The sequence below is a fragment of the Sminthopsis crassicaudata genome, chromosome 2, assembly GCF_048593235.1.
Source record: "Sminthopsis crassicaudata isolate SCR6 chromosome 2, ASM4859323v1, whole genome shotgun sequence".
Taxonomy (NCBI): Eukaryota; Metazoa; Chordata; class Mammalia; order Dasyuromorphia; family Dasyuridae; genus Sminthopsis; species Sminthopsis crassicaudata.
This window is the reverse complement of record NC_133618.1, coordinates 5,880,990-5,905,643: the sequence shown is the minus strand read 5'-3', so window position 1 is coordinate 5,905,643 and position 24,654 is coordinate 5,880,990.

The following is a 24,654-nucleotide window of genomic DNA, read 5'->3' as shown; positions in this document are numbered from 1 at the left end:
CTCTCCTAATGCACACATGTATGCACACACACCTGCACATGACACGTACGCACAGTGTGCTGTAAAGCACATGTACATGCATGTACACACAGACACACATGCATATGAAGCCATGCATGCGAGTGTATGATATGTACACTGTGAGGCATGAGTATGCACATGCACATACATGCACATGGAGACATACATGCACAATGTGCTCGCACAGACACACATACATGAACACATGCATGCACGCAGACACACATGGACATGGAAATATACATGTACACACTCATGCACCCACTTTAAGTAGCCCACCCCAGTTCCTCCTGGGAGTATGAGTAAGGCCCTTCATGCTCTTGCCCACCGTTCTCAGCATCCAGTAAAAATGGGATTTCTGATGGTATTTACCAGCTGGGGGCCCAATTGTCACCTCCTAAGTGCTACTCCTCTCTCTCTCTCTCTCTCTGTGCAGTCATTGACCTTAGAATTCTAGGTTCGGCAAGGAAAAGGACCTTACAACTCACTGAGTGAAAACCTTCATTTCATACATGACAAAGAAAGTTTAAGGCAATTGCCCAGAGTCATACTGTCAGGAAGTGTCTAAGCAGAATTTGAACTGGGGCTTCCTGACTTCCTGACTGGCCCTCTGTCTATTAAATGACCTAGCAGGATAAGCTTGTGGAAAAAGTTATCTCCAGTTTAATAAACAAAATATTTAATGAACTAGGCTAGTATCTCAGGTTGAACTTAATTTTTTTTCTCCCCCTGAGGCTGGGGTAAGTGACTTGCCCAGGGTCACACAGCCAGGAAGTGTTAAGTGTCTGAGACCAGATTTGAACTCGGGTCCTCCTGAATTCAGGGCTGGTTATCGATCCACTGCGCCCCCTAGCTGCCCCCTCAGATTGAACTTACTGAAAAACAAGAAGTGTCATTTCAGTAAGTAATGAGAAAATATCAAGATAGACTCCTAATTACTTTGGAACCCAGGATAAAAATAAAACTAATGAAAGTGTCCTGGGAGCAAACATAGAGTTAGGGCACTTTTCACTGGCTTACACCTTCCATCCCCCTCGTTTGCTTTTCCATTGTCAGGGTCTCCATTTCGTCTCTTTCCCTCCTTCCCCTCCTCTCATTGTTCATTAGTCATCCTTGTTCAAATATCTTCACGTCTCTTGTCTCAGCCACTAAAACACAGCTCTGCCCTTTGCTATTCTGATAAAACAAAAAGAAACGCAGGCGAGACGAGATCAGATGATTCCCGGCTTTAGAGCTGGTTGAAGGAGGGAACCAAAGAATGGGTTTTCATGGTTCCTTGTTGGGTTGGAAAGGGTTCTCGAGCAGAGTGCCTCAATGGTGTGTGAATTAGGGATTCAAGAGGTTGACTTAACAAAATCCCACTACACCATCTCCTCTTCATAATGTAAGCTTTCTGAGGGCAGGGACAGGAGCTGAGGGTCTTCTTTTTTTTCTCCCATTATCTCCAGGATCTAATATGATAATTCACACAATGTGGATCCTTAATAAATGTTTGCTGAATTAAAAGCCACTTTGTCTCTCGGGACTCACTCCTTCCAGCTGCAAAATGGAAACAACAATAATTGCCCAGAGCAGTTGTGAGAGCAATGGTTCTTCAGGCTCAGAACTCTAGGCAAAATATGAGTTGCCTTCACTATTACTATTTGACCATTCCAGGACTACACATGGTCATGAATCAGGCCCCCAAGGATATGATTTCTCATTAGACAGGATCTCTGAGCAGTAAAGAACATTGGAAGCCATTGAGTCCAGCTCACAACTGGACAAGACTCCTTTCTGCATCGTGGTTGGCTCAACACAGTCAGCACATGACCATCCATCCACTGCTTGGAGCCCTTGAAGGAAGAGAATCCACTGCCTCCTGAGCATCACATCCCTCCTTGGGACAGATAACTCTTTGGCAAGCTTATACCAGCCTCGGGGCTAAATTTGCCCCTTTGTCACTACTACCCTTGCTCTTGGTCCTGCCCTCTGAGGCCAGGGAGAAGAAGGCTCATCTCCTTTGTCCCCAGTAACTCTACAAGTAAAGAGATGGCTCCCTCCGACATTCTAAGTCTGGTCACATTCAAGCTAACCTGCTCGTATCCTTCCTCAACTCCTCCTACGAAATGATCCCAAGGCCCTCCTGAGTGACCCCTTAAACAAATCCCTCTTGTTATTCGAAAGAAGTTGGTCCGAGAATTTCAGAAACATTGGATCACTAAGGCTCAAAGGATCTTAGGGGCCCTTTGGTCCAAAGCCAATCTAAACAAGGATATTCACTACAATCCCTGCTACAACTACTGCTAAACCAGTGACCAGCCAGTCTTTGACTGAAGAGCAGCCCACTGCCCTTTTAGAAAACCATAATTATTAGTTTTTCTTACATAAACTTAGTGTGCCTGAAACCGTCAACCACTGCTCATTTTGCCTGCTAGAATCAATCTGAGGCAAAGGACTCGATTTCGCATCAGACCATCTGGGTTAGAATTCTGTCACTATCATTTACCCCTGCATGGCAGTAGTAATAAATGATTATTTTATTATTATATCATATAATTATATATAATATAATAATATAATAACTAATATAATTGTATATTATAATATAATATTTGAATTTTAAATTATTATTATTACAAATAAAAATAAAATAAATGATGAACCTCTTTTTTACTCCATTTTACGCTTTGTGGCTAGCTGTAAACTGAGGGTGATTTCTTTGGTCCTTCCATTTCCACATTGGGATCCTGATGTTCACCTTGCTTCCATGTTTTGATGGACTTGAGGCATTTATAAGGGGCTTTCCAGCTATCATTTGTTTTCACCCTTGCAACAAAACAAGAGGAGTAAAAACTGGCACCCCCATTTGCAGAGGAGTAAACTGAGCTTTGGAGCAGAGGAAAGTGACTGACTCAGAGCCATTTAGATAGTAAATAGAGTTTGGTCTCAATTCCTGCTCTTTCTGATTTCCTGACCAGTACCCTCGTGCCCCCAAATTCTCTTGGAATTATATCTCAACTTTCCTATCTTGATAAATTCTGTAAAGATGATAACTCATTTTCAGATCACCACTTAAGGTCTGCCTCTAATATATGAATGAATGAAGTAACTTACTATGTGCCAGACTATTAAGTGTTGAGGAGACAAGCTAAGATGAGGCAGTTTCTGGAGTTTCAAGCTTCCAATTCCAAAGTTCCAAGGAGCTTCCAATGGAAGAGAGACAATATGAAAGGGCTCATCCACGGATCTACTAATCATCTACTAAGGCAACCATTGCATAGAAGTTTACATGAATAATTTTATTATTATCCTCATTTTTTGAGATGAGGAAATTGAGGGTCAAAGAGGAGAAATAATTTGGATAGAGTCACAATTAGTGTCAGTGGCAGGATATGAACCCAGCTCTTTGGGCTTCCCCATCAAGCTCATGCACAGGACACACCATAACTGGGCTTTTGCTCATTCTGGGGTGATATTGCTCATGAACATGAAACATTGCAGGACAATCTGCCAAAGAAACACTCTCAGGAGTTCAAGTCCTATGGGGCTAATGGCCAATGGTGCTGAGGGAGTCCAGCCTGATTGACTTTCTCATCTCCTATTTTCCTCTCTCGATGTGTTGGTTATTTCTGTTTTTCATTTTGTCTTTGTATCCCCAGCCCACAGTACACAGGAGGAAATTAATAAATGCTTGTTGGATTTACTTAGATTCTATGAACCATCTCCTTCCTTTCGTGTTCTCTTCTTCTGTCTCTCCAAGCCACGGAAATGACTCTGAGCTCTTGGAGGATGTGCTAGGAGAGCCACAGAAGAGGCCACCAGTTCCAACATGTCGTTTGAAGCCAGTGAGGTCTGGAGAACAAGACTAATATTGGAAGGACTAGTCTAGCCACTGGCTGGGCTCAGCCCCATGGGGCGACCCCTTGAGCCTCAGCAATTTGGGAGAGTGCCTACAACCAGAAAGGAGAATTTGGTATGTGCCGGAGGCAGCGTCAGGCCTTCAGCCATCACAGGGGTCAGATCTTGGAGAGGCTAAAAAGCAGAGAGTCCTGAAATGAAGCTGACATTGAGGAAAAAACAAGTTTCAATGGCTGTGAAAAATTCATGAGATCAAAGTTAGCACATTTGGAAATCAGTTCTCGGGAAGGTTACATTTCTGGGGAAAATCGAGTTCTTTGAAGTCTGCTGTTCAGAAAGAGCTCTTTAAATGCGCCAGGAATTTGCATGAGACACCTGGGGGGAGAAGGGTGCTGAAAGGCAAAGCCACCAAGTGACAGAAGAGTTTGGGGAAGGTGAGGAGGGAGGAAGGAGGGATTTTTGTTTTCATTTCCAATGTTCCTGTTATGCTACTAACATTGACACTACAAGTGTTTCCTCAGATATCTCGTTCCATAACTGTTTATATGAGTCCCTGGTATACTCGATATGATAAATGAGCAATGTGCCATAATGGGAATAATGGTGGCTTTGGAGTCCCGTGGCCTTGGTCCAAGATGCAGTCTTGCCAAGATGTGACTTGAGCAAGCCCCCCTTCTGTTCCTCAGTTTATAATTCTATAACCTGAATGGGTTAGTCTAGATCACCCCAATGGTCCTGTCCAGCATTAAAATTACATTTTTATTTACATATTTGCATACATTCCCTTCTTCATCCCACCCAATTCCAGCTCTTCATAAATGATCTAACCTATTGATATACATAATAAAGATAGAAAGTCAGCCAAAGGAAAAGGCCTTCAGAAGACAAGGGCACACAGACGACTTCTTCTGATGTCAAAAATGCCATCTTTTTGTATTTAATTTTGTATATAATAATATGGGCTACATTCAAAAAAAGCCTGTTTTCTTTTATCCTATTCAGAGCCTAGGTGAACTAGTATGTCCTTTGGAAAAGAGACAAACTGGAGGTCATACAAGTGAGCAAATAGGATGATGAGCAGACAGGACATCATCCAATGGGAAGATGGAGATACCCGATCAAGCTTCTTAAATATCTAAAAAATTTCCATACATGAGCCCCCAATCTGCCTCCTGCAACTCCCACTTACTATCCCTGGCCAAGCAGACAGGTCTAAATCTCCTTCCACAAAACAGACTTTAAATATAAGAACAAGGATCTCTTGTTGCCCCCAAGTCTTTTCTTCAAATTTTATCATCAATTGATATTCCTAGAATATTGCCTCAAAACCTTTCACCCCCCTCAGTACCAAACTCTTCAGTTCATCATTTCTTATCCTTAAATTTCATGCCCAGAGGGCACTCACCAAAGATTTTTTTTTTTTTTGCCTCTCTTGCTCTGGGGATTCTGCATTTCTCTATGGAACTTAATATTCATCAGATTCTTTGGTTGCCATAGTATCCTGGTAACCCATATCGAGTTTACAGTCCACAAAAATCCCAGATCTTTCTCACAGGAATTTCTGTCAAACTGGACTTATCTGAATGGTCTCCTAAATCCAAGGACCAATGTTTTTACATGACTTCACAGAAACAAAGTTATCATATTACTTGTCTTTTCAATAAAGGGAGAGCAATCAGAGGGAGAAAATTTGGATTTGAAATTTTTAAAATAAATGTTAAAAATAAATTGTTAAATGAAGAAGTAAATACATAAAGGAATGAAGGAATGAGAGGACCAGATTTTATATCTCTAGAGTATTTCTCTGATTAGCCTCATTCCCACTAATCTAAATTTCTGGTTCCCAGTTTTGTTACTCTACATATTAGCTATTTCTCCCCTCAGCTTCCTGTTCTTTGCTCACTAACCCTAACCCCAAATATATGGTCTATGCCTTGATCTGAGTTAATAAGAAAAATACTAAGCAAAAAAGCATGAAGATAATTCCTTGTAATAGTCCACTAGAGACTTCCTTCCTATTACTAGCAATTTCCTGTTTGGATCCAATCATTCAACCACCTGTCATGTGGAAGAGAGAATCAAGTCTTTCAGCTTAGCCCCAGAGAGCTAAACTGGGCACAATATGTGAAAGTTACAGTAAGTCAGTTTTCAAAACAATATAGAAAAGGAGAGTTCTCTAGTACAACGTTTGCTTTGGTTTGCCTTGGTTGCCCATCTTTGTATCACTGAAGGACTTCAAATGGAAGCTTATGACTCTTTGTTTTTATTTTTAATTTATATATATATATATATATATGCATATATATATATATATTATTAGTCATATTTTTAAAAAGTAAGAAATTTATACTTTAATTTGCTTCATAGTTAATTTGTTCTTTCTCTGGAGGTAGGTGCATTTTTCTCATCATCCGTCCTTTGAAATTGTCTTGGATCAGAGAAGCTAAGTCTTTCACAAATAATTATCATTAGAACACTGCAGTTCTACTATCTCTCAGTTCTTTTTCCTTTACTTTGCATCAGTTCATATACATCTTGTCATGTTGTTTTGTCTTTTTTCTGAAAACCTCTATCACCATTTCCCACAGCATAATAGTATTCCATGACAACTTGTTCAGCCATTCTCCAACTGATGAGCATCCCCTTGATTTCCAATTCTCTGTCATCACAAAAAGAGCTGCTACAAATATTTTTGTACATACAGGTTCTCTCCCTTTTTCTTTGATTTCTTTGAGATTCGAACCTAGTAAGAGTATTACAAGGTCAAAGGGTACACACAGTTTTATAGTCATTTGGGCCTAGTTCCAAATTTTCTACAGAATGATCAGACCAGTTCACTACAATTCATTAGTGTCCCTGCTTTTCCCTCATTCTCTCCAGAATTTATCATTTCTGATAAATTTGAAGAGGAAGTCAGAGTTCTTTTAATTTGCCTTTCTCCAGTCAATAGTAATTTAGAGCATTTTTTCAGATAATTATAGATAATTTTGATTTCTTCATCTGAAAATTAATTGTTCATATCCCTTGACCATTTATCAATTGAGGAATGGTTCTTATTTTTACAAATTTGACTCAGTTCTATATTCAGTATACATTTGAGAAATGAGCTCTTTCTCAGAAAGACTTGCTATAAATTTTTTTTGATCTTACTTCACTGTCAATGGTATCTTTTTGCAAAATGTATGTTCCCTGATTACCTTTTTTAATTGGGTCTATTTTTGATATTGATTTGTCTGAAGTCATGTTTGTAACCCTTGCCTTTTTAACTTCAGCTGTAGCATAATAGATTCTATTCCAGCTTTTATTTTAATTTTGTGAGTCTCTTTCTGATTCAAGTGTCTCTTTTGTAAACATATTATTGGATTTTGGTTTCTAATCCATTCTGCTATTTACTTCCATTTAATGGGAGGGTTCATCCCATTTACATTCACAGTTATGATTATTGACTGTATATTTCTCTCTTTTCTATTGTCTTCTGTTTCTTCATTTCTCTTTTTTTATTCTGTTCTTCCTCAAAAGTCTATTTTGCCTCTAATTTCACAAATGATCATCATTACCACATTGCAGTTCTTGTGCCCAATTATCTTTGAGTTCTTTTCACTTCATTTTGCATCAGTTCATATAGGTCTTGTCATGGTTTTTTTTTTCTTTTTTTTTCTTTTTTTCTGAAATGACCCCTCCACTTTCCCCACCCCAACTCCATCCCACTTCCATCATTTCCCACAGCATAATAGTATTCCATGACATCTTGTTCAGCCATTCTCCTATAGATAAGCATCCCCTTGATTTCCAATTCTCTGTCATCACAAAGAGCTGTTAAAATATTTTTTGCATCACTGACTATCTTAACCTTCCCTCCTGTTTATCATCCCTCCCTTTTCCCTTATCCCCTTCCCTCATATTACCTGAGCTTACATGTCAAAACATTGGTTTGAAGAGGGAGGGATCATGTTAGAATGCTTTAGAACTGTGTTCAAATTCTGCCCCTGACAATCTTTATGACCTCAGCCTGTCCCTTATAACCTCCCTTAGGGTTAATTTTCTCATCTATAAATGAAAATAGTGTATACTACACACACTTAGGATTGTTGAAAGATTCAAATGGATTGTGTAGTCAATGAGCAATTATTAGGCCCTTCCTGTTGTCAGCTCCACCTCCACAAGATCTTTTGCATCCATCCCTTTCATTCTACTCACAAAGCCATCACTCATTTAAGATCAATCAACAAGCATCTATCAGTTTCCTACTATGTGCCAGGAACTATGCTAAGTCCTGATAACACAAAGAAAGACAAACACAACCCCTGCTCTCAAGAAACTCATAGTCAAATGGAAAAACAACACGTAAATAACTAGGTGCATATATGATCAATGCAAATTAGATAGCAGGTAATATGGGGGAGGAAGTCACTAATAGCAGAGGGAAGCAGGAAAGGACTCCAGCAGAAAGTAGGATTTAACCCAAAGGCCTGGGGTAATATATGTAAAGTCTTTTGTAAACATGAAAGCATCACACTCATGTCATCTCAGGCTCAGCTCTCTATACATGCAGACAGGAGACTCAACAGAGTAAATACCAAAATCAACACAAAACTGGGTAGATAAAAATGAGAAGACAAAGCATGCAAATAAAATGAGCTATCTACACCAGATGTTGATGCCAAAAAATGGGACGCAGATAAAGGAAAGCCCATTATTGCTGATTGCCATCATTACTGACAAAAGTTTAACTAAATGTTTTGTTTTGTTTTTAATCTTTGCTATGAGGAGAATATGAAAAGCTAGCAGCAGATTCATCCAGGAAACACTTGATCTCTTTGCCAAAGGCAATGGCAAGGCACCCAAGGTCAACCTCATTTAGAAGATGAACTCATCTGCACGATGCTACAGGGGAGGCCAGAAGAAGATGACAAGCAAAACATCAAAGAACGACAAAGGGAAAACAAGTCTGGAGAAAGCCTGGCTTTCAATTCCACTAAGCCGGATCTTCTCAAGAGAATTTACTGAGGAAATTGGAAGGACAAGAGGAGATCAAATAAACTATTCCCTTCATCAAATCCCAGCAAAACCATTACATTGGATTCCAAACTTTTAGTCCCCAATGTGGAGAAAGAAAATGCCATTAAGGGAGTTGGGATGAATTAGGCTCGACCAAGTGTTCACAAAGTAAATATCTCCCAGACATGGCACCATTGTGAAAGGACAAATTGACTGATTTTCAAGAGAGAAGATGGTACAAAACGATTGGAGGGAAAATCATAGACGGCATTAGTGCTCATAAAAGACAAAGGCACATTGGTAATTACTGACCCATAAGCCTACTTTCTCATCTCTATGAAATGTTTATGAGAAGAAGGAACCTGGAATTATATCAAGATGACTGAATCATGTCTGGGCCCAGCTTCCCTCCATCCCTCCAGAAAGCCAAGAAATGTATAAAATATATCAAATTTAAAAAAGAAACAAAGAAATTAACTCACAAAGAAAACACTACAAGAAAACCCAAGTGGAGATTGAAGAAATGAGTCAACAAAAAAATAAATCTGAATTCTCTAATCATGAAGAAATGCCAAGGGCAAAAGGGGAAAATTTATAATACAAAAATCATTCCGGGTCGGGGGGTGGGGGGAAGTAATGACTGGTGTCTCGATGGCATCTTAAGGTTTGTTAAGTGTTTTACACACCAAAGAGGCTGATATCATCCCCACTTTACAAGGAGAGAAACTGAGGTTTTTGACTTTTCCATAGTCTTCTGGCTAGTGAGAGGCTCAGGTGAGACAGACAGACAGTTCTTCCTGACTCAGAGGCACAACTCTTTCTCCTTCAGGGAGTCTCCCAAAGAATGGGATGACAAGGGGAAAGGAGAGCGGAATGGCAAGGACCACAATGCCGATGGAAAAGCTTGCAAGAAAAAAAGGAAGCCATGTAGAGCAAAATTAGATTTTATAGGAAAAGATGATTTAGAACAGTCTCTGGAACATATTAATAAAATAAGAAGCATCCCTTAAAAGAGAATGAGGGAGACAAATGAAAAATATCGACATTCAAGAAGAAGACAAAGGACAGCCATGTGGGAAAGCAATGGAGGTCTCTGAATGACAGCAACTGACTATCAATCCGTCGGCAAGCATTTACTAAATGCTGACCATGTTCCCGACACCGTGGCACAGGATGCAGAGATACTTCTGCCCAGTCCATGTTTATCTATTCTTTCGAGCCCAAGTCCAAGGCCGCGGCCCCCAGAAAGCTTTCCCCGCTCCCCTCCCCTTTGATGGCTTCCCCTCCCCTGCCCCGTGACTCACAGAGCATGAGTTTTTCCTGCTCCTCTTGCTCTCATCATGTCTCATTACATCATTAGAGTTCTCTCCGTGTGTCACTGTCTCATCCCTTAATAGTCTAACGGTCCTGGGAGAACCAAGGCTGATGTCTTAATCACACTTCCAGGTGCCCCCCAGGGAAAAGTCGAGTGTTTTCTGTACAGAGTAGGCACTTTAAAACCTATAGATCAAATTAAAGCAAATGCTCTCTAATATTCTTTCCAGTCTGGGTCATCAAAGACTATAAGTGGAACCAAGGGGACACAAATTATGCTTTTTTTGGCCTAGATCTAGGATTTTATCTGTGGAGGGGGGAGAGTCTCCAGGATTGGAAAGTCCCTCCTACCAGACAGAAATCAATATTCCTCTGTAACTTGAAATCTTAGCAAATTGCATCAGGGCACAAAGGGTTAAGTGATTTTCCCAGGACCACACAGCCAGGGATGCGGGGGAGGAGGTCAAAGGCAAGACTTAAACCCAGATCCTCCAGGCACAAGTCTGGCACTCTGTCTACCACCCCACAGCTGCCTCCTGATTTAAGCTAGAGTTGTTTATAAATAATGCCATTCCCCGGAGTCCAGCTTTCCTGTGTTCTGACAGGGTTTCTTCAGCTTCCAAGCCTTCCTGACTTCAAAGAGACCCTCCCCCTCAGCATGGGGACCCGTGCTGACCTCTGAGATACTTCTCACCCAGCCAGCACTGACTTTTTGGAGGAACAACTCAATGCAAATGGGGAGTCTGGTTAAAAATGAAAAGTCCCAGCCTTGCTGACTGCAGTGTTAGAGACAGCCCAAGGATAGACAGAGGAAGCTGCCTCCCTCTCCTCTCCCAGGCTCCCCTCCTGGAACACGACTGCTCTCTGGAAAGAATGAACCCCACAGGCCTCCTGATCTTGTCCAGCTGCTGCTCTTTCTTGAGTGGAACAAGATAACCCAGTCAAAGTGATGGAGTCTGGAGACCCCATCGGAAGTCCAAGACAGCACAACCGGGACCCCAGATGGCTTCAGAGAGCAGAAGAAACAATCCCAAGGGGACCGGGTCTCTTCCTTCTCTCACTTCTCATATCTTCCCCTAGATTAATCAATAGAGATAGAAAAGTAGCTGACAATTGTCCCCAATGCCCAGTGACCTGGTAACTTCACTTTGTGCTGGGGGAAGAGAGCCTAGAGAGACCAAAATAGAGAAAGCTGTGGAACTCAGAGAAAGAAATGGAAAAAGATGAGGAAAGACAGAGGAGTCTGGCAAGAGAGAAGAGAGGGAGAAGGGAGAAGGAAAGAAGGAAGAGGAGAGGAAAGAGGGATATTGAAATTAGGACAGAGAAAGAGAGGGAAGAGAAGAGGAGAGAGTGAATGATGAGGTAGGGTATAAGGAGAGGGGGAAAGAAGGAAAAGAAAGAAAAGAGAGATGAAAAAGAATAGAAAAAGGAAAAAAGGTTAAGAAATTAGACGAAGCCATTGTGATGGGAGGCCCTGCAAGTTCCCTCAGTAAACGCAAGAGAAAAGAAGCCCCTAACCTTGAAACATCAAGATGTGGCCATGAAGAAGTCACCACTGAAGAAGGGCAAGGAGGGCTATCTTTAGCTCAGTATGGATCTAGCTTTCTATTCTGAGCCGGACTTAAGAAAACCACATTTCCCCTCATTGAAAAGTCTTCTCATTAACAACCTGTGAGACAAAGCTGAAAGCCCTAAGAACAGACCCAGATGCTCCAGGAGGCAAAAGGCCTGCTGGCATCGAGGGGCACTGCCCAAATCTGATGATTTGCAAAGGAGGAGTCTGAGTCTCTCTGCTCCAGTGGACACACTTATTAGGTGGAATTTGAGGCTCCTGATTTTTTCCCTGCATCCCCATCACTGACCCTCATTCATTTATGTTAATTAAGATATATATTATATATTGTATGTATATAATATGTATATATTATAGCTCTTATGATCTTTTAGCATTTGCGGTCAATGATGTTTATGGGAAGGACCTTGGACTAGAAGACGAAAAGAATTGGGTTGTGGCAGAGCCCTGACTCCATCACTAATGTGTGTGTGTGTGTCCTTGACAGGTCACTTCCCCTCTCAACTCTAAACAGTAGCCTGGCTCTGGCATTCAATGCTAAACAACATAATATTCTGCTCAGCTCTGACAACCCATATGTACTCTGTTCTAAAATCTGTTTCAGCTCCGATATTCCCAGTTCTAGGAACAAGCACTCTCCACCCAGTTCTGCTGTTCTATTTGGTGGGTTCTGAAGTGATTTTCAGATCTTTCACCTGCATTCTGTGTTCCAGGCTCCCTCCCAGGTCTGTCACATTTGGGTTTCATGATCCAAGGCCCTTTCAAGCTCTGAAATTCCAGAGTTATTGAATGGCTTCTCTGTACATGTGACAGGAGGGCATTAGAGAAACTGAGTCACAGCCCTTATCCTTGTGAAGTTTCTAGTTGGGAGCCTGATGGCAGCCCTTCGAGAAAGATGGAAGCATCTAAGACATGGGATCAGCGTATGGCTGGGTATCAGGAGAGGGATATGGGGGAGAGAGGAAGAGAGCACAGTAGGGATCAATCCCCTTGGGATTGTTTCTTCTGCTCTCTGAAGCCATCTGGGGTCCCAGTTGTGCTGTCTTGGACTTCCGATGGGGTCTCCAGACTCCATCACTTTGACTGGGTTATCTTGTTCTACTCAAGAAAGAGCAGCAGCTGGACAAGATCAGGAGGCCTGTGGGGTTCATTCTTTCCAGGGAGCAGTCGTGTTCCAGGAGGGGAGCCTGGGAGAGGAGAGGGAGGCGGCTTCCTCTGTCTATCCTTGGGCTGTCTCTAACACTGCAGTCAGCAAGGCTGGGACTTTTCATTTTTAACCAGACTCCCCATTTGAGGTTGTATTTGGGTCTGACTAAACCTCTGAAAAGTATTCCAAAGATAGTGTCCAAACTTATTAAAAAAAAATTAAGGTCTCAATTATCCTTTATCTTGATAGCAGAATCAGATCACCCATGGTGAAGGAGATCTGTAGCAGGCTGCCCAAACCTCTCCCCATTGTCCGTGCCCCTCCTAAAAAAGAAAACAGAACAAAAGTCCCTTTCCAAGGGGGATTTTCTACGTCCAATCTCTGCTTTTTTGACTGCCATGTCATTCCTCATTTTTAATTCACAATTTACTCAACTCCCACCCACCCTCCCCCCACACAAAGATTTCCACAAGAATTAGCCATGCCCCTCTGTGGTTGTTGTGTTCTGTTTTCTTTTAGTCCAAGTGTAGAATTTGGGGACATAAGATCATATATTTAGAGACCCAAGGGATATTGGGAATATTCTAAGTAGATTCCTCATTTTAGGGGAGCCTGGGACCCAAAGAGTTTGAGTTGCTTACCCAACCTCACGTGGTTGATAAATGTCTTGATTCCAAAACCAAAACTTTGTCAAATACTTTGCTAAAATCGAAGATTTCCTTGTCTATTTAATTCTCCTAACCTATCTATTTTATTCCTCTATTCCCAAAAGAAATAAACTTAGTCTGGAATAACCTGTTCCTTGGAGATCCAATCCAACTCTGAGTGATCCCTGTTGCCCTTTTCTAAAGCTCACACACGATCCTTTTATCAATATGGTTGATTTCTTGTTAAGGAAGCATTTATTATGTACCTACTATGTACCATGCACTGTTCTAGGGGCTGGTGATACGCAAACAAAAATGGAACACATCTTGTCCCTAGGAGATTACAATCTTGCTGAAGAAGACATATATTCATGTATGTGTGTGTATCTGTGTTTATATAGGCGTGTGTATATATTCCAAATAAATAAAATATAATGGGGAGAAGTAGAGAAGAAAGTAACGGCCCATAGAGGGAGATAAGGGAATAAGTATTTATACAGCATGTGCCAGATCCTGTGCTTTATAAATATTATCTTATTTGATTCGTTGAATCAGAAGAAGTTTTATATAGACTGAAAATAGAGTTCAAACTGAGTTTGGAAAGAAACAAAAAATCCAGAGAGGGAGAAGTGAGGAGGGGGAGCTGTTCCTAACAGAAGGGGTGACCAGCAATGGAGCCCTCTCTCTGCCCTTCTTTTTTTGTGAATGTCAAGCCATTGCTTTCAGTTTTCCATGATCTTTGATAAATAATCCCTGACATCTCATAAATCACCAGTATGGGACATTTTAGGGCCATGGAATGTCAGGTCTCCATTCAGATGGCTGAGACTCATTGAGGAAAACTAGATGCTATTTTATTACCTCTTTCTTTACTTTAGTTTAAGTTTCTACTGAATGTTACTTTTATTCTACTTTTTAAGTTCCCAAAGTCATCTTTCTTGAAAGAGAATTCTATATTCAAGGAACTTAAGTTCAGTAGATGTTAGGATTACTAAGTGAGAACTCAGGTTGTCTGGAGGGTGACAAGGTGAGAATTCAGGTTTTCTGGATGTAACCTCGGCTGCCATCATGCCCCACTTGGGGGGCTGAAGCTGGGCCCCACCTGTCATTTCCCTGTGTCAATCTACATTCGGAGGCCCAGTGGAGGCCCTTGTGACATTTTGGACATGGAGTTTTAGGTCTTCTCTCACCCTGTCTTCTCACTGTATCTCCATATCTACACTGAGCTCTTAGATGCCCAATTTTTCCACATTGAAAACATCTCCGAGTTTCTCTAGAAGTCCCTTGCCAGGAGGGACCCTGTCTTTCCACATTCATCATTGTCCGGGTGTAAAAAGCATTTGTTCCCACTGTAGCACAGCGTCTTATGATCTCCTCTAAAGGAGCATCTTTGTCTAATCCCCATATAATTCTTTTGCAAATCTCATTGGCATTTTCCTTAGCCAGATGTCTGGTCATTATTTCTGTAGCTGAATTTTCTCCAATAGTTCTTTTGACAGCAGTTTGCAAACGTCCCACAAAATCTGCAAAAGGTTCATTGGGACCTTGCTGTATTTTAGTGAAAGCCTCTCCACGATCTTTCTGTCCAGGAAGGACACCCCAAGCTTTTATTGCAGCCTTAGCAATTTGTTCATATATTGTCATGGTATAATTAATCTGTTCCGAATTCTCTCCATATTGACCTTCACCAGCTAAGTGCTCAAAAGTGAATTGTGTGTTAACTCCTATTTCCAAATTGCATCTGACTTGAATTTTACATAATTCATGAAATTCCGCAAGCCATAATAAATTTTCTCCAGGCTCCAGACATGTCCTTGCTATGGATTTCCAATCATTCGGGGTTAGGACTTCATAAGACAAACCATCTAGTAACATTTTGACATAAGCTGATGTAGCCCCATAAAGGGTACAACCTTTTTTCAAATCCTTAATTTTATTCAAATCTAAAGGTGCATATCTTCTCCTTTTTTTACCTACAGAATCAATCTCTTCAATCACAGGATATGCATGTATAAAATCACTTCCTGCAGAGAATGTTACGTCAAGCATCAGGCTTGACGGAGCTCTCTGCAGGAAGGGAAGTCACTTCTTTGGACAAGAGTTAACAGCAACTGCCTGGAGACAACGGTTCATTACAGGAAGAAGAATCTGTCGGAGAGATTTGAGTAGAAGACACAGCAGATCTCTTCCCAGAGAGCGATCCAGCAGCTTCTGGAGACGACAGCTTGCAACAATTGGCGCCCAACGTGGGGCATGATGGCAGCCGAGGTTACATCCAGAAAACCTGAATTCTCACCTTGTCACCCTCCAGACAACCTGAGTTCTCACTTAGTAATCCTAACAAGTAAAAGATTAAATGACCTCCCTTAGATAATTACCTAGGCCTATGTTACCCTACCCAGTCCAGTGGTCCTCAAACTTTTTAAATAGGGGGCCAGTTCCCTGTCCCTCAGACTGTGGGAGGGCCGAACTATAGTAAAAGCAAAACCTCACACTCTGGCTTCTCCCTTCAGCCCATTGGCCATAACCCAGTGGGCCGCATAAACGTCCTCAATGGGCTGCATCTGGACCACAGGCCGTAGTTTGAGAACCCCTGCCACTTTCAGTGCCCTCTCCAGCTTGCTTCCTTCTATGTTATCCAACCTCTGGGAATGGAGGCAGAGGGTTCTTTCTAGATTATTACTTTAAATTTGTGAAATCTGTCTCTTCCATTCCTAATAAAAAGAGCTGTGTGCTTTTGTAGTCTTTTTCACAAATCACTGTGCCCTCTCTAGAAAAATCCATCCTGCCTTGGGGCCAACTTTTACAAGATTTTTCTAAATTTGTGGAGTTCTAGAACCAAAGACCCTAGGATTGGTAGAGACCTCAGTAGCCCTCTAGATTAAGAGTTGAATGAGTTCACTCTAGACCATGCTATAAAAGTGATTTCAACAGTCCCTGATGACCTTCAATAAAGGGAAACACACTTAGCTAGTCAGGTACCTATATGATTTATACTTTATCTACTGCCTTGTCAATACAAAAAGGCTAACTAGCAGACCAGAATCCACCAGAGCTAGAGGCTCTTCCAAAACCTAGACTCCCTCCCAGTGGCCTTGGGAGAATTTCATGGAGGAAATAGCTAACAAACATCAAGAGTGTGAAATCAGGAACAAGAGGAATCAGAACTCCTCAATATAGAATGTGATAAGGAACTTAGGATTGTAGCATGTGGAGAAAATGTGGGGAAGTTTGACCTAGAGAAGTCATCTGGACCTACGAGTCAACTGAGAGAAGTCTTCAATGTTTGAAAAAGCAGGATTTGTTCTTCTTGACCTGAGGCACAGTGAGTGGCGGCTGCCAAGACTGAGATTTCATTCTGATGTTCAGAACATCTTCCAAAGAGTTGGAGCTATCCCAAAGCGGAACGTGTGTCCTGAGGGGTGGCAGGTTTCCCCATACCTGGGTATGGTTATGACGAAGAGAAATCCTTTTTCTGGCTGGCTTACATGGTTTCTGAGCTCTGAGATGCTGTCATCTTGATGTCTTTATTCATCCTTAATGTCAGAAGAATCCTTTGTCTTAGTTAATGAGGAAGAATGGATGGACAATCACTTGAAATAAGAAATACAAGCAGTTAAACTGTTCATATCCTTTGCCCCAAGGATCCAACTATTCTGCATATGTTCCAATGCAATCAAAGGCAGAAAGAAAGCTCTATTATATTGTAAAATATTATTAATACCCTTCTGTTGAAGCAAAAAAACTGAGTAGAAAGTAGGTGCTCGTCATTTGGGGGATAACTTAACAAATTATGACACATGGAAACAATGAAATATTGCTGAGTCAGAAGAAGGAAGAAATAGTATGAATTCAAAAAATAAATCTATCAGCAAGCATTTAGTTAGCTCTCAGGCACTGTGCCGGAGCCCAGGACATAAAATAAAGAACCTTCACTCTCAAGCAATATATCAGGAGAAACAACATGGCAGCTAAGTGGTACAATGGAGAGCATGCTAGGCTTCGAGTCAGAAGGACCTGAGTTTAAATCTGGGCTTAGGGATCAAATCAGCTAAGTGATCCTGGGTGAGTCACTTAACTCCTCTCAACTTCAGTTTCCTCAATCGTAAAGTGGAGATAATGATCACACCTACCTCCCAGGATTGTTGTGAGGATCAAATAAGAGACTATCTGTAAAGAATTAATCAGAGACTGACAAGTGGGTGGATACGGCCCAAGGCAACACACACTGCCTAACTTAGCTGGAGGGAGTGGAACTCAGCTCCAGGAAGTCCCAGAGAAGCGGAACCTTTGAACTAGGGACCGCGGTTTCTGGCAGACACTTCCAGTTTGAGCGCAGGGGCTTCTCACGTCACCTGCTGCAGACATCCACTCCCCACCCGGACACATAGGCTGGGCTTCCTGCTGTCTTCACTATTCTACGCCCTCGAAGCACAGTAGTGCTAATCACCTCTGAGGCACCTCCAGGGAGGGGGTGGGGAACTCTCTCCCAGAGCTCTATCTTAGCTCCGGCGCAGGGGCCGCTGCATCCATCCGGTCTGGGAGGAAGCTGGTAAAGAAGTAAATAATTTCCTACCCCAGAGACAGACCCCAAAAGATTTTTTTAAGTATGAGCAAAAAAGCTAGAAAAACCATAGATTCCTTCTATACAGAGAAAGAGCAGGTATCCAACCCCGAGGAAGTTGACAGCAGAGAATCAACAGACAACAACCTAAAGGGGAACGATTCCTGCCCCCCATCACATAACTCTCTCCTAGAAGAAGCTCTTAAAAAATTGAGGGAGATCGAAGAAAAATGGGGAAAAGAAAGGGAAGTTATGATAGAGAATAACAACGTCCTGAAATTGGAGTTGGAAAAAATAAAGAATTCACAGGAAATGCAGGGAAACAAAATTAGTGAATTAGAAAAGGTTAAAAAAACACAGGAAAGTAGGATTTCTGAATTGGAAAAGATAAAAAAGTCTCAAGAAAATAGAATTTCTGAATTGGAAAAAGAAAATAATTCTCAAAAGAAAAAAATTAGGGAAATGGAAAAAAACTCAATAGAGCAAAATAATTCATTTAAAAACGAAATTGGGCATTTACAAAAAGAACTAAAAACTGTGAAAGAAGAAAATAACTCCTTAAAAGTCAGGATGGAACAAATAGAAATGAATGATTCACAGAGAACCCAAGAACCAGTCAAACAAAACAAAAAAAATGAGAAGCTGGAGAACAACGTCAAATACTTACTGGGAAAATCTATAGACCTGGAAAATAGATCTAGGAGAGATAATCTGCGGATTATTGGACTTCCAGAAAACTATGACCAAAAAAAGAGCCTAGATTCTATTTTACAGGAAATTATCAAAGAGAACTGGCCAGAGATAATAGAAACAGAAGGAAAAGTAGATGTGGAAAGAATTCATCGAACTCTTTCTGAAATAGACCCTAAAAAAAGAACACCACGGAATATTGTGGCTAAGCTGCAGAATTACCACACAAAGGAGAAAATCCTGCAAGCAGCTAGAAAAAAACAATTTAAATACCAAGGTGCCACAATAAGGGTCACCCAAGATCTGGCTGCCTCCACATTAAAAGATAGAAGGGCCTGGAACCTGATATTCCGTAAGGCAAAAGATCAAGGACTGCAACCACGAATGAACTACCCAGCTAAGTTTAGCATCTTTTTCCATGGAAGAAGATGGTCATTCAATGAAACAGAGGAATTCTATATGTTTCTAAGAAAAAAACCAGACTTAAACAAAAAATTTGATCTACATCCACAAGACTGAAGAGAAACAGAAAAAGGTACACAGAACCTTTGAGAACTGTAACTCTGTTGTGGGTATATAAAAAATACTCAAGGATAATTTGATTTTACTGATATAAAAGAAAAAAAGGGGGGTGTGGTAAAGGGAAGGAGGTCGGTTCAGAAAAAGGGGAAGGAGTGATAAAAAGAGGGAAACTACATCCCAGGAAGAGACATAGAAAATACACCATATCTGAGGGAACTTAGTGAGGGGGAGAATCATTGTGTGAATCTTACTCTCATCAGAAGAGGCTCAAAGAGTAAATAATTAACATATTTTTTTTTCAGAGAATTTTCTCTCACCTCATTAAAAGGGGGGAGAGGAAAAGGGGAAAGGAAAAGGAGAATAAGTGAAGGGACTTGGAGGGAGGGGGGAGGGATCCTAAAAAAAAAAAAAAAAAAAGAGGGAGGGTTGCGCGTCACAAGGGGGGTCTGTAAATTAAATATCGGGGAGGAGGATCAGGGGGGTCAAGGGAAAAAAGTATAATCTGATAATCTGGGGATAATACGATGGCAGGAAACACAGAATTAGTAATTTTAACTGTAAATGTAAATGGGATGAACGATCCCATCAAACAGAGACGGATAGCAGATTGGATCAAAAAGCAGAACCCTACAATATGTTGCCTACAGGAAACACACTTAAAGCAGGGAGATACATACAGAGTAAAGGTAAAAGGTTGGAACAGAGCCTATTATGCTTCAGGTAAAGCCAAAAAAGCAGGGGTAGCTATCCTTATCTCAGATCAAGCAAAAGCAGAAGTAGATCTCGTTAAAAAAGATAAGGAAGGAAACTCTATCCTGCTGAAAGGTAGCATAAATAATGAAGCCATATCAATACTAAACATATATGCACCAAGTGGTATAGCATCTAACTTTCTAAAGGAAAAGTTAAGAGAACTGCAAGAAGAAATAGACAGTAAAACTATAATAGTGGGAGATCTCAACCTTGCACTCTCAGATTTAGACAAATCAAACCACAAAACAAACAAGAAAGAAATTAAAAAAGTAAATAGAACATTAGAAAAACTAGGTATGATAGACCTTTGGAGAAAACTGAATGGCAATAGGAAGGAATATACTTTCTTCTCAGCAGTTCATGGATCCTATACAAAAATTGACCATATATTAGGACATAAAGATCTCAAAATTAAATGTAGGAAGGCAGAAATAATAAATGCCTTCTTCTCAGATCACAATGCAATAAAAGCTACATTCAGTAAAAAGTTAGGGGTAAATAGACCAAAAAGTAATTGGAAACTGAATAATCTCATCTTAAAGAATGACTGGGTGAAAGAGCAAATTATAGAAACAATTAACAATTTCACCCAAGATAATGATAATGATGAGACATCATATCAAAATCTTTGGGATGCAGCTAAAGCAGTAATAAGGGGAAATTTTATATCTTTAGAGGCTTATTTGAAGAAAATTGAGAAAGAGAAGATTAACGAATTGGGCTTACAACTTAAAAGGCTAGAAAAAGACCAAATTATAAACCCCCAACCAAAAATTAAACTCGAAATACAAAAATTAAAAGGAGAAATCAATAAAATTGAAAGTAAAAAAACTATTGAATTAATAAATAAAACCAAGAGTTGGTTTTATGAAAAAGCCAATAAAATAGATAAACCTTTGGTAAATTTGATCAAAAAAAAGAAAGAGGAAAATCAAATTGATAGTCTTACAAATGAAAAGGGGGATCTTTCCACCAATGAAGAGGAAATTAGAGAAATAATAAGGAGTTACTTTGCCCAACTTTATGCCAATAAATTTGATAACTTAAGTGAAATGGATGACTTTCTCCAAAAATATAGGCTCCCTAGATTAACAGAGGAGGAGATAAATTGCTTAAATAGTCCCATTTCAGAAAAAGAAATAGAACAAGCTATTAATCAACTCCCCAGGAAAAAATCCCCAGGGCCAGATGGATTCACATGTGAATTCTACCAAACATTTAAAGAACAATTAGCCCCAATGTTATATAAATTATTTGAAAAAATAGGGGATGAAGGAGTCCTACCAAACTCCTTTTATGACACAGACATGGTACTGATACCTAAACCTGGTAGATCGAAAACTGAGAAAGAAAATTATAGACCAATCTCCTTAATGAATATTGATGCTAAAATCTTAAATAAGATATTAGCAAAAAGACTTCAGAAAATCATCTCCAAGATAATACACTATGATCAAGTAGGATTTATTCCAGGAATGCAGGGCTGGTTTAATATTAGGAAAACTATTAATATAATTGACCATATTAATAATCAAATTAATAAGAACCATATGATCATCTCAATAGATGCAGAAAAAGCATTTGACAAAATCCAACATCCATTCCTACTAAAAACTCTTGAGAGTATAGGAATAAATGGATTATTCCTTAGAATAATCAGGAGTATATATTTAAGACCGTCAGTAAGCATAATATGCAATAGAAATAAACTGCAACCTTTCCCAGTAAGATCAGGAGTGAAACAAGGTTGCCCACTATCACCATTACTATTCAATATAGTACTAGAAACGCTAGCCTCGGCAATAAGAGCCGAGAAAGAGATTCAAGGAATTAGAGTAGGAAATGAGGAAATTAAACTATCACTTTTTGCAGATGACATGATGGTATACTTAGAGAACCCCAAAGACTCTGCTAAAAAGCTACTAGAAATAATTCAAAATTTCAGCAAAGTGGCAGGATACAAAATAAATCCACATAAATCCTCGGCATTTTTATATATCACTAACAAAATGCAACAGCAAGAGATACAAAGAGAAATTCCATTCCAAACAAATGTTGAGAGTATAAAATATTTGGGAATCCATCTACCAAAGAAAAGTCAGGAATTATATGAGAAAAATTACAAAACACTTGCCACAAAAATAAAATCAGATTTAAATAATTGGAAAGACATTCAGTGCTCTTGGATAGGCCGAGCGAATATAATAAAGATGACAATACTCCCCAAACTAATCTATTTATTTAGTGCTATACCAATCAGACTCCCAAGAAACTATTTTAATGACCTAGAAAAAATAACAACAAAATTCATATGGAAGAATAAAAGGTCAAGAATTGCAAGGGAACTAATGAAAAAAAAACTCAGAGGAAGGTGGTCTAAGTGTACCTGATCTAAAGCTATATTATATAGCAGCAGTCACCAAAACCATTTGGTATTGGCTACGAAATAGACCGGTAGATCAGTGGAACAGATTAGATACAAAGGACAAAAAAGGGTACATCTATAGCAATCTAATCTTTGACAAACCCAAAGATTCCAACATTAGGGATAAAAATTCATTATTCGGAAAAAACTGTTGGGAAAACTGGAAATTAGTATGGCAGAAATTAGATATGGATCCACACAACACCATATACCAAGATAAGATCAAAATGGGTCCATGATTTAGGCATAAAGAGGGAGATAATAAATAGATTAGAGGAACAGAGGATAATCTACCTCTCAGACTTGTGGAGGAGGAAGGAATTTATGACCAGAGGAGAACTAGAGATCATTATTGATCACAAAATAGAAGATTTTGATTACATCAAACTAAAAAGTTTCTGTACAAATAATACTAATGCAAACAAGATTAGAAGGGAAGTAACAAATTGGGAAAATATTTTTAAAAACAAAGGTTCTGACAAAGGTCTCATTTCCAAAATATATAGAGAACTGACCATAATTTATAAGAAACCGAACCATTCTCCAATTGATAAATGGTCAAAGGATATGAACAGACAATTCTCAGAGGAAGAAATTGAAACTATATCCACTCACATGAAAGAGTGTTCCAAATCACTACTGATCAGAGAAATGCAAATTAAGACCACTCTGAGATACCACTACACACCTGTCAGATTGGCTAAGATGACAGGAACAAATAATGACAAATGTTGGAGGGGATGTGGGGAAATTGGGACACTAATACATTGCTGGTGGAGTTGTGAAAGAATCCAGCCATTCTGGAGAGCAATCTGGAATTATGCCCAAAAAGTTATCAAACTGTGCATACCCTTTGACCCAGCAGCGCTACTACTGGGATTATATCCCAAAGAAATACTAAAGAGCGGAAAGAGACATATATGTGCCAAAATGTTTGTGGCAGCTCTTTTTGTTGTAGCTAGAAACTGGAAGATGAATGGATGTCCATCCATTGGAGAATGGTTGGGTAAATTGTGGTATATGAAGGTTATGGAATATTATTGCTCCATAAGAAATGACCAGCAGGAGGAATACAGAGAGGCCTGGAGAGACTTAAATCAACTGATGCTGAGTGAAATGAGCAGAACCAGAAGATCACTGTACACTTCAACAACAATACTGTATGAGGATGTATTCTGATGGAAGTGGAAATCTTCAACATAAAGAAGATGCAACTCACTTCCAGTTGATCAATGATGGACAGAGGTAGCTACACCCAGAGAAGAAACACTGGGAGGGGAATGAAAATTGTTAGCACTAATATCTGTCTGCCCAGGTTGCATGTACCTTTGGATTCTAATGTTTATTGTGCAACAAGAAAATGATATTCGCACACATGTATTGTACCTAGATTATATTGTAAAAAAAAAAGAATTAATCAGTGTGTGTGGCACTTAGGTATTTCATAAATGCTTCTTTTATTTCTATGTATCATAACTACATGAAGCAAAAATATGTGTATATATAACATTAAATCATGTACATAATTTATGTACAATTTCTCATAGCATTGTGTCGCAATCTGCTCATAAAAATCACATATTACTCTATTCAATCACCAATCTATCAGCAGGTAAATAGTTTACTGTTCTATGAACCAGGCTCTAGGGAAACAGTGAGGACTTGAAAACAAAATTGCAATAACCAGCACTCTCAGAGAGCTTATATTCTAGAGAAGACAGACAAAATTGCAATAATCAGCACTTCAGAGAGCTTATATTCTAGAGAAGACAGACAAAATTGTAATAATCAGCACTCTCAGAGAGCTTATATTCTAGAGAAGACAAACAAAATTGCAATAACCAGCACTCTCAGAGAGCTTATATTCTAGAGAAGACAGACAAAATTGAAATAACCAGCACTCTCAGAGAGCTTATATTCTAGAGAAGACAAACAAAATTGCAATAATCAGCACTTCAGAGAGCTTATATTCTTTTTTTTTTATTTACAAAGCATATGCATGGGTAATTTTCCCAACACTGACCCTTGCAAAATCTTTTGTTCCAAATCTTCCCCTCCTTTCCCCCACCCCCTCCCCTAGTTGGCAGAGTCCAATACATGTTAAATATGTTGAAATACATGTTAAATCCAATATCTGTATACATATTTATACAGTTATCC